The sequence below is a fragment of the Microtus ochrogaster genome, linkage group LG3 (genome assembly GCF_000317375.1).
Source record: "Microtus ochrogaster isolate Prairie Vole_2 linkage group LG3, MicOch1.0, whole genome shotgun sequence".
Classification (NCBI taxonomy): domain Eukaryota; kingdom Metazoa; phylum Chordata; class Mammalia; order Rodentia; family Cricetidae; genus Microtus; species Microtus ochrogaster.
This window is the reverse complement of record NC_022029.1, coordinates 44,579,154-44,589,963: the sequence shown is the minus strand read 5'-3', so window position 1 is coordinate 44,589,963 and position 10,810 is coordinate 44,579,154. Positions and strand designations below refer to the sequence as shown.

Here is a 10,810-nt window from a genome sequence, read left to right as displayed (position 1 = left end):
CCATTTTAGCCTTTTATTTGGTATAGGTTGGAAGTCTTGTATCAGAACACAGACACTGACCACATCTTCACAATATGCTGTACAGCATCCCATGGTATTTATAGGCTAAATTTTGTTCAGCCTTTTAATTTATTTTTTGAGGCAAGGGGTTACTATGTAGCCCAGGCTAGCCTCCAAGTGGTCCTGCTACCTCAGTCTCTCTAAAGAAAGGACTACAGGTGTGTGCCACCACACTGAGGTTTATTTCTAAGTGTTGCTGGTGCAGAGAAGATAGTTCTGGAGGGCCTCCTGCTCATTTCACACCCGTGTCCTTCCCTCTGTAGATAAATTCCTAAAGCGGAATCAGGTAAAAGTTGACACAGTGTTCTTATTTTGAGAGATACCACCAAATTCCCCCACAGAGACTATAAAACTTGGATTTGCGTTCATCTGATGATTGGGAAATGCTTGTAGGTCTTCTCCCGCCAGCAAGTCTACTGCCTTTATTTCCCTGTGGACTCTCTTCTTACAGTTGGATACGGCCTTTTCTTAACAATCTATACAAGGTCAATCGAGTCTCAGCCACAGATGCGCTGTCAATAACCTCAAGGTAGACATCATTCTCTTCCCCTCCAAAAAGTTTATTAACCCTGGTGCGGGACCTTGGCTTTGTTACTTGCTGTGTGACCTTGGTCCACAAAGCATGACTATGCTGCGCAGTCTGGCTTATGAACACGATCCGATAAAATCAGGAAGGGCTTGGACACAGAACGCAGATCTTTGCAGGGAATTCTCACCTAGGCATCAAGGCCCAGACCAGCGACCAAACAAACACCAGGGTCAGTAAAACATTGCGGGGAGGAAGCTGGGCCTGGTTCCTTAAGCTCTGATTCTTCCCTTAGAGAGAGCGGCAACCAAGAAATAAAATCTAGAAAGGAGGGAGCCACTTTCTGATTGAGTCCCACCCTCTCTGCTGCTCTTGTACCTCCTGGTGCCCTCTTCCCCCCTCCCTGGCGGAGCGGGCTATGAGGCCTTGACAGTCTAACACAGTCTGGTCCTGCGGCCCTGAGCGCGGGGAGGCGGAGGGTGGGTCCGCGATCACGTGACCCAGCCAGCTGTTAGCAGGGGGTAGGAGAGCCCGGAGTCTGGAGATCGGGAAGCGCCGGACGTCGCCTGCTCTACTGCCGCTGCTGCCCTCGATGCAGACGCAATAACTCGCCCTCCGCAGCGCCCCCCAACTCGGCAGTCTCAGCATCAGCACCAGGACCCGGCCGGAGCCCGCAGCTTAGCAGGTGAGCAGCAGGCCACGCAGGGAGCGCGGGGCGCGGGCAACTGCTCTTCCCCTGGGCACTCACCACATTTCCCGTTGCGGTTCTAATGTCCGTGCCTCCCCTCATCGCGGGCCGGGGGAGGGGACAGCAGATGAGAGGTGACCTGGTCGAGCGTGATTGTGACTCAAGACCAGGAACTGCGGGGATGAAGCTACTGCAGCCTGGTCAGAACCTGCTTCTGCTCTCCACCCCGAATCCTTCTCGCACCTGCCCGTTTAGTCTTACAACCCCGGGGCTGATTTTCCTGGGCGTCGAGTTGTAACGCCCAGTAAAGTGTCTCTGTGCTTCTCCGGGCGGCTCCTGGGGTTTCGGGATCGCAGGCGAGACTAGCCCCGAGAGCCTGACTCCTTCCCGGAGTAAAGCACCTGCGGCGCCTGATGGGGCTGCTGCCCTGGGCCTCCCCAGCAGAGTTCCAGGGTCTGCGGTTGTCCCCAAAGGCCAAAGTGCTGGATGGGACCTGACACTGCTTCGCCCAGGTCTCACACCTGCATTGGAATTGGGGCAGGGTCATGCAAGGCAAGTGTCTAGATCCTTGCTAGTAGTTCACTTCAGTTTATCTTTACCTCCTCGCTTTGTTATTTCTGTCCCGGCATAATTATTTAGCAACCACCGCGAGGTCTACAGGGAGAAGGGATGCTTGGATTTTAAAAAATTGGTTAGAATTTAGGAATGAAAATGTCTCTCACACCCATTTGTATTTAAAGCAACTTACTATTTTCTGTCTCCCAAGCTGACCTAGTAAGGTTCTGTTAAATAGTATGGTTTTTCTGTGTAATTATAGCTTGTGCCTCTTCCTGGTCGTGTGTGTGTGTGTGTGTGTGTGTGTGTGTGTGTGTGTGTGTGTGCTGTGCTTCATGCCTGCCTAAAAGATGCATCACTTGCTGAGGAAACCTATGTTAATTCAAAATGGCAGCATGAAAAATCAGGCCAGGCAGAACCCGAGCAGACCACAGCCAACTGCAGCTGCCCCCTAACTTGAGCTGCGGAGATAATCAGCGGGAGGAGAGGCTCTTCTGGGTATAGGCCAGGAGTGTTCTTAGGGCTGCTTAAATGAGAGGGAGCTGCAGTGACAGGGGGAGCAAGCGGGAAGTTTGGGGAGCTGCAGCTGTTTTCCCTAACTTGTCAAAAGCTGATACAAGCCTAACTGAAACTCTAATTTGATCTGATTTTCTTTAGGCTTATTTAAAGTCCACTGTACAGCTCACAACTGTGCATCACAGCGTTCTTTGTACCTACAAGTGGCTCTTATAGAGAAAATATCCTCGGAGTGTAAATATCCTCCGAGAACAGTGCTCGTGTGCGTTTCTCTGGGAGGCTGACTTAGCCTGACAGTACCCAGGCACTAGGATTGCAAATTCTTGAAAGGTGACTCGTTTCAGGACCCCCCCCCCCCCCGCCCCATAAAGCAGCTTTTCTTTCCCTTTTCGCTGCCAGCCATCTTGTCTTTTAGGAAAGAGGAAGTGCGCAGGGAAGCAGGTGCCTTGGGGATAATGAAGGAGAGGAAGATGATCCCTGAGGGTTAGTGGCAGCAGAGCTGGAGGGACTGAGCAAGCTAGCTCTGGGCAGCAGAGAAGGCTGAAATGCAGGCTCAATGGACAGCTGAGCTCACGCCTATGGCTGCAGCTGACTCAAGCCAGGTCTTGCAGCTTTCCTGCTCAGAGCTCCACAAGCCTCATTTCAAAGTCTGAAGGGGGGAGCAGTTTTGTCCTGAACATCCGAGCAAAGGGAAGCAAACGGTAACAAATTAAAAGCTCTGGTTTTTAAGGGGTTATGCCTCCTTCTCCCCACAGTCCCTATGCAGGCTAACCAACCCATTTAACTTCATGAATGTGTCCAGCTTCTGCTCAGCCACCTTTTCTAGCGATGACGCTGCATCTCTATGTAATAACCACAGCTTTAGTTGTGACAGAATCTTGGAGGTGGGAAATACATCCTTTGAGAAACTGGTAGCTTGTCTTGTCTTGGTGGACAACTCTCAGATGAATTTATTTTGCAAATTTATTTGGGTTAGGCATCTATTTTTATGTAAAAACTTATCACAAGCCTGTTCTGAAGGCCGGGTTTTCCTGTAACTGGAATTTTCTGAGTTGTGAGTCAGTGACTCCAGGTCACTGAAAGCAGAACTGGAGCTTCTGCATGGGCTAGCGCACTGTAGGGCGGTGAGGAGATGAAGTTGGGCCGCTGTTTTCACGGTGGTCGGTTGTCACAGAGAGGAGATTAGCAGGAGCTGGAGAATGAGCTAGGACTTGCAGCAGTGGGTAGGCAGGAGCCAGGTATGGAGAGAAGTACCATAGTGAAGACGTGTGTCGTGCAGCTGTGACATGTGCCACCTAAAACTGTTGCTTGCATCAGGACGTGAGTGTGAAGACATGTTGAATAAACTGAAAATAACAAGCTTTAAAAATGTGTAGCCTTAAACCAGGTAAGGTTCTAATCCTAGCATTCAGGAAGCAGGTGGGTTTCTATGAGTTTGAGGCCAGCCTGATCTACATATTGAGCTCCAGGCCAGCCAGGGCTGCATGCTGAGAATGGGTCTCATAATAAAGAAAGAAATAAACAAGCATTAACCTAAAAACAGAAGCAAAAGCCCAACTTGGGAATGTAGTTCTGTAGCAGAGCCCTTCCTTAGCCAGACATGCACGGGTTTCGTGTTGTTGGAAAACAGTGAGTGAGCAAATTTGAGTTAAAAAAAAAAAGCTCATGGAACTTCTAGTTCCACGCTGTCTGGTATATGATGGACATTGGCTCTGTGCCTTGTAAGCCTTTAAAACCTAACCGGTGTGGGAGATGTTTTGTGAGTGTAAAATTTGCACTGGATCTAAAAAATTGATTGGAAAAAATGTAAAATTTGTCATTAGTAATTTTTATATTGATAGGATATTGATGTAGTATGATATATATACTGAGTTACCTTTTAAATGTGGTTGCTAGACAGTATTAAACTTGTACACATGCCTCATATCTGTTTTATATTATATTTGCTGGGCAGTGTTGGTCTGGGCCAATATCAGGAAGTGGAGATTGCCAAGAGGCTCCTGATACTACTTGTAACAGTGGGTGTAAAGAGACAGGAAGACCAAACAGATTGAGTGACTGGATGGGAGGGAAATATGTGGTGGGCATGAACAACCCTATTAGGAGATTCATATCTCTCTCTCTCTCTCTCTCTCTCTCTCTCTCTGTCTTTCTCTCTCTCTGTTTTGTTTTGTTTTTCTGGTGTTAGTTTCATTTCTGTTGTGATAAAAATAATCTGATGAAAAGCAATTTAAGGAAGAAATGGCGTGAGGAGGTCAAAACAGCACAGCCCTGAAACTGGTCATATCTCATCCACACTCCAAAGTGAAGAGAAATAGATGTATATGTCGCTTGCTTGATTGCTTGTGATCAGCCTGATTTTGTCACCCTTAGACAATTCCAGAACCCTTGTCTAGAGAATGGTGCCACCCACACTGGGCTGGGGCTTCTCATATCAATTAATTTAATAAGACACTCCCCCACAGATCTGCCAGTAGACCAACCCAGTTCCTCACTGAGACTTTTTCCCCAGGTGATCCATCAAGTTGACAAATCCAGCTACCCACCCCAAACTATCCCTGAGCTGTGCTCCAACCCCAGGAGACCGTTGGAAGTAGAATAAGGGGACTGTGCTGTGACCCTTCACTTGGAGCCCCAGGAGTGGGTGCTGGCAGATGTTACAGTGGTTCGCAAGGATGAACTGTTAATGCTCCTATCTGGGCTCAGTCTTACCTGCCCATCCCCATATGGCTGTGTTCACAGGTCTACAGAATGGAAGGCAGCCCAGTGAAGAGAGGGACCTGGACTGCAAGTTGGGGTCCCTGGGTCCTAGTGCTGGTTCTATTCTAACTAGGTATATGTCCTTGAACAAGTCACTCTTTTCTTGTTTTGTCTCCTTTGGGGAAAAAATGTACCAATTTCACATGGACCACTCTTACTAACTGTCTCGTTCTTGTTCTTGCTGCATTCAAGGCTATCTGGGTAGAAGGCGGTTGTCTCTCTGCTCACACAGACACATCCTCTCTCTGGTCACACAGACACACCCTCTCTCTGGTCACACAGACACACCCTCTCTCTGGTCACACAGTCACACAGACTGAACAGAAGGCCTAAGCATTCTTGCAACCTGCCATCTTGCCATTTCTCTGTACCTGCTGCCTTCTTGACTCTTTTCTGTTCTTATGTCCCACACTGTACAACATCTGAAACATGCTTTGCCTTGGTTTCCAACCGACTTCATCACTGTGGATGGCTACATTCCAGGCTACACGTCTGTTCTCATCTGTGCCAGTGTCAAGCCATCTTAATCCCGAAACTTTGGAATATGTTGTAATATCATGTAGGGCTAGACCTGCTTCATTAGTTTTCACTTTTAAGACTTCTACACCAGTCTCCCTTTCTTTTGTAGATTTGGGGGTGCGCTGAGAGTTCTGAGCAGGTACTCCACTACTGAGCGCTGAGCCCTTAAGCCTTCAGGATCCTCTTGGACACACTTTCTCTTAGAGCCCTATTTATGTGTTGATTGCTGCCATGTTGAATCCTCAGATTCATTTAGGGAGGAATAACAGCTCTGAGTAACACTGGATGCTTACAGCAAAGAGCTGGAACGTTTATGCCCCTTAGGTCTTCTCCTCTGTCCACATAAAATCTTACAGTTTTGTTTATCTCTGAGGTCAATCAGCCACAGCGCATGCCTGTCTCCGAGTGCTGGGCACATCCTTCTTTTGTCCTGTACATCTCTTCCTCTCTCACGCCCATGCCTATCCTCCATCTGAGCCTACTATGGAGCTTTCCTCTTGGTGGTTCTTAGGCACGGTTATGAAGTTCCTGTTGGTGGCATCATCAAGGCCACGTGCTCACATTCCCTTTATAGCAGGTGAGATTCCTGAGGACCAAGAAGGTAAGAAGCCACAGATATGTGCTAATCATATCTGCCGTCTTCACTTCCTAGCATCATCCCCCTGCATCACTCAGGCTGTTGGGGTTTTTAGTCTTCTAGTCAAGACGTCAAGATGATAGCTAAACCCCACCAGGGAGAAGGAGTTTGAGGTAGTTCCTCTGTTCTGGCTGATTGTGTGCTTAACCTGAGTCTCCTTGTTCTTCTACTTCCCTGTATGAGCTAGATGTCTGGAAAGCTCTCCAGGGATTTGATTATTGTTGAAATCAGGTTACTACCCTCCTCTCTGGTCACACAGACACACCCTCCTCTCTGGTCACACAGACACATCCTCTCTCTGATCACACAGGCACACCCTCTCTCTGGTCACACAGACACACCCTCTCTCTGCTCACACAGACACATCCTCTCTCTGCTCACACAGGCACCCTCCTCTCTGCTCACACAGACACCATCTCTCTGATCACACAGACACACCCTCTCTCTGCTCACACAGGCACCCTCCTCTCTGCTCACACAGACACCGTCTCTCTGCTCACACAGACACACCCTCTCTCTGGTCACACAGGCACCCTCCTCTCTGCTCACACAGACACCGTCTCTCTGCTCACACAGACACCCTCCTCTCTGCTCACACAGACACATCCTCTCTCTGGTCACACAGACACATCCTCTCTCTGCTCACACAGACACATCCTCTCTCTGCTCACACAGACACATCCTCTCTCTGCTCACACAGACACACTCTCCTCTCTGCTCACACAGACACCGTCTCTCTGCTCACACAGACACATCCTCTCTCTGGTCACACAGACACACCTTCTCTCTGGTCACACAGACATATCCTCTCTCTGCTCACACAGACACACTCTCCTCTCTCTGGTCACACAGACACCTTCTCTCTGGTCACACAGACACACCCTCTCTCTGCTCACACAGACACACCCTCTCTCTGGTCACACAGGTACTCACTTCTTCCTGAGACCTTGAAAAGACCTCAGCTTCATTTCCCCTGAGCTGAACATAGGCCTATGAGAGGTTATACGCTCAAAGTACATGCTGGCAATTTATCTGGCTGAAAATTCCGAATTAAAATGTAGCGATCAAGAGCCGAATATGTTCTTGAGGCTCTTGTGTGTTTTTTTAATTGTATTCAGTAGTGACCTAGTGTCCTGAAATGTTTAATGGAAGATCTTCAAATGTCCTTCTTGCTCACTGAAGTAATCAGATCGTTTAAAAAGTTGAAGTGCCAATAATGAAATATGACCTCACTATTAAAAAAAAAAAGGTTAACGCTGCATAACCAGATAAACCGAAATTTGAAGTTTCTGTTTCTATATTATACCATTTTGCTCAACTCTGAGCTACATTCTAACCCTTTCAGGTCCCTTTCTGTATGTGGGTATATATCTGCTATCATATATGCCTGTATTATATGCTTGTTTATATGTATGTATACACATGTGTATTTGTGTGCATATAATAATAATATATACACATGTAATGTATAGGTTACTTTTTGAAAATAAAATTGAGAAAAGAATTGCTAGTGGTAAAACCCAGTAAACAACTCCAGCACTAATGAATATTTACAAGAAGTTTTACATTTCATTTTGTTGGTTGTAAAATAATCTCATTTCGCACCAGCAAGATTTGTACTTATTTACACAGCAATGCACACTATTTCTCCTGTAGAAAGTGGAAGTTAAGCCATTTGTTTTACAGTGAGAGCCAAATTCTAAGCTTCCATTTTCAGGACAGTGGGAGGATTGTTTTTAAAACCCCAGTCTACAGAGTTACAGGTACGTTTCAAATCACACTAATGGCAAAAGATTTGAATAGACAGCACATTGTTTAGATGGAGAGGAAGACAGATGGCGGAATGGGGAGGTCAGGATTCTAAGCAACCTGCCAAATGAGTGGACACAGTGACAGCAGTGTTGGGAATGAGATCAGAAGGGGATGAAAGGGCCCTGCAGGTGGCTTTCATGGTTGCTTGCAGGGTTTCCCACGGAGCACACTGTAGATGGTGAGCACAGACCTCTGTTCTCTTGAGCACACTTTTTCTCCTTTAACTCTAGGACTCTGTTCTTAGGGTAGTCAGTTTCTTTTTTATTTTCTTTTTCTTCCTTTTTTATTTTAAGACAGGATTTCTCTGAGTTTCAGGTTTCTCTGGCTGTCCTGGAACTTGCTCTGTAGATCACACTAGCTTCGAACTCAGAAATCTGCCTGCCTCTGCCTCCTGAGTGCTGGGATTAAAGGTGTGCACCACCATGTCTGGCCCAGTAGACATTTTCTTAATGGACCTTTATTCCAAATGATCTGCATATAACTGTACATGGGTGACATCATATGAAGGACTTAATATATTCAAGAACAGAATCCAGAATGTGGGTCTGTCTGACTTTTTGAAGCAGCCTTTATGTAACTATAAAAGTAATTATTCTGACACTGTATTTATACCCATGTCATTAATGTCTTTTATTCTTTCCCTCTTCTTCCCCTTCCCCATCCCATTTGAAAGACAGAAAATTACTTTTCAGCCTGCCACGTATAAGAGAACATCTTCCTTACAATGAACTTGGCTTGACCATATTATCACATCTCCCTGGCCTAGATCCCACTGAAATCATTTGTCCACTTTTTCTTGAATTAAATAAAGAAAAGGTTATATTCAGTTTATTTTTCCTCTTCACTGCAGAATCCTTTAAAAATAATTATTTTATTTTTGTTTTATGTACGAGTATTTGCTTGCATGTAAGTGTGTGCACAGACTGCATGCAGTGCCATCGGGGACCAGAAGAGGGCATTGGATTCCCTGGAGCTGGTGTTGCAGACAGTTGTGAGCCTCTGTGTGGGTGCTGGGAACTGAACCCGAGTCCTCTGGAAGAGCAGCCGGTGCTCTTCACGGCTCACCAGTCGCCATCAGTCTCTACCCTGTCAAAGGGCCACCGTTGTCAGCTGCAGAAAAGTGAGTGACAAGTTCTTTTGTTGCAACTGTTCCATTGGAAACTTTTGTACTTACAGGTTTTCAATGTCATGTGGAAACATTAGAAATTCTTGGAGAAAATATATGTAGATCGCTGTCAATAGCCCTGTGAACTGTGCACCACTTCACACCACTGTGCCCACTTCCCTTCCATTCCCTTATGATTTTTCCAGCATCTTCTTAAATAACAATGATTTAAAGGATGTCACATTCATGTTTCTATGAACTGTTTCATTTCGGTAGCTTCTCCTGATATGTGTACAATGAGACCGCTCAGTCGTTTCCCAGCTGCCCAAACCAGAAAAATCACACAGAAACTGTATTAATTACAACACTGTTTGACCAATGACTCTAGCATATTCCCAACTAGCTCTGCCCTTCCTGTTACAACATTCCTTCTTCAAGAAGGTATCTGAGACACCACACAAATTCAGCCCCTAACCTTGTAAGAATTCTAAACATGTGCTTTGGTTTTATATTTTTATATTTTGGACTATGGAGACGGGGTCTCACTATTTTGTATTTTTCTTTGTTTATTGTTGCTGTTAAAGAAGCCCAATTTTGTTCTGTAGAGCTTTCTAGAATGCTAATTTTGCTGATGGCACCCTATGATGTACTTTTATTTCTTGTCAGTAGTCAGTGTGCATAAGTTGCACTTTGGAAAAGGAGTGTATCTGATGATCTAGGTGGCAGCCACTGATGAGAAGGATGCCACAGGATTAGTGCATCACCAGCCTGGGGTCTTCCTGTGTAAGCCTCCCGAGTGCTGGGATTATATACATGCACCACCAGCCAGCCTTACTTTTGAAAGGTTGATTATTATAGAACAATTCAACCACCTACAAATGAAAGGGGGCAGTAGAACAGACCTCATGTTCCTGCCCATCACTTCCCTCAGCTTTTATGTCAGCCATCTTGTTTCCTCTGAGCGCTACCTCTGCCTTCTGAATTATTTGCTCTATAACATTTACATAGTATGTGCTTCTATAAAATACGTGATTTTTAGATGAGTATTTTTTAAGTCTTCTCTCTTTCTCAGAGTCTTACTATATGGTCCAGCATGATCTTAGATTCCCTGGCTCAAATGATTCACTGAGATCAGCCTGCTTAAGGAACTGCAGCTACTGGTGTTGGCCATTACACATACATATGACATGGGCTTTTAAAATTCAGTTGTTTTTAAATGGAGATCATCACAGTATCGTGATAGGACATTAACAATCATTCTTTGAACCGTCAAGTATCTACTCATTGTTCATGTTAGCTCAATTGCCTTAGAAGATTTTTGTATGATTTTTTTAAAATTAGGATCCAAGTAAGTGATGCTCATTGAAATTGCTAGGTGTGTATCTTAAAGAATTTTGTCCCTCCATCTGTGGAGTTTTTGTTTGCTTATTTGTTTGCTTTTAGGCATCTTTTTTTGTATTTTTCTTTGTTTATTCTTGCTGTTAAAGAAGCCCAATTTTGTTCTGTAGAGCTTTCTAGAATGCTAATTTTGTTGATGGCACCCTATGATGTACTTTTATTTCTTTTCAGTAGTCAGTGTGCATAAGTTGCACTTTGGAAAAGGAGTGTATCTGATGATCTAGGTGGCAGCCA

At 45.5% G+C, this 10,810-nt stretch overlaps 1 protein-coding gene across 2 annotated transcripts in view; it reads left to right on the top strand.

Moving 5' to 3' along the window:
- The first annotated feature begins 1,039 nt into the window (after positions 1-1,039).
- The window catches only part of Scrn1 (secernin 1), a 65,429-nt gene continuing 55,658 nt past the window's right edge, over positions 1,040-10,810 (top strand). The window contains exon 1 of one of the 2 annotated variants that reach the window (XM_005360834.3): positions 1,040-1,271. The gene's annotated coding sequence lies outside the window, so the exon portion shown is untranslated. Of the gene's footprint in view, positions 1,272-1,545; positions 1,827-10,810 lie in introns of those variants that run through there. The other variant, XM_026785884.1, reaches the window with a different exon arrangement.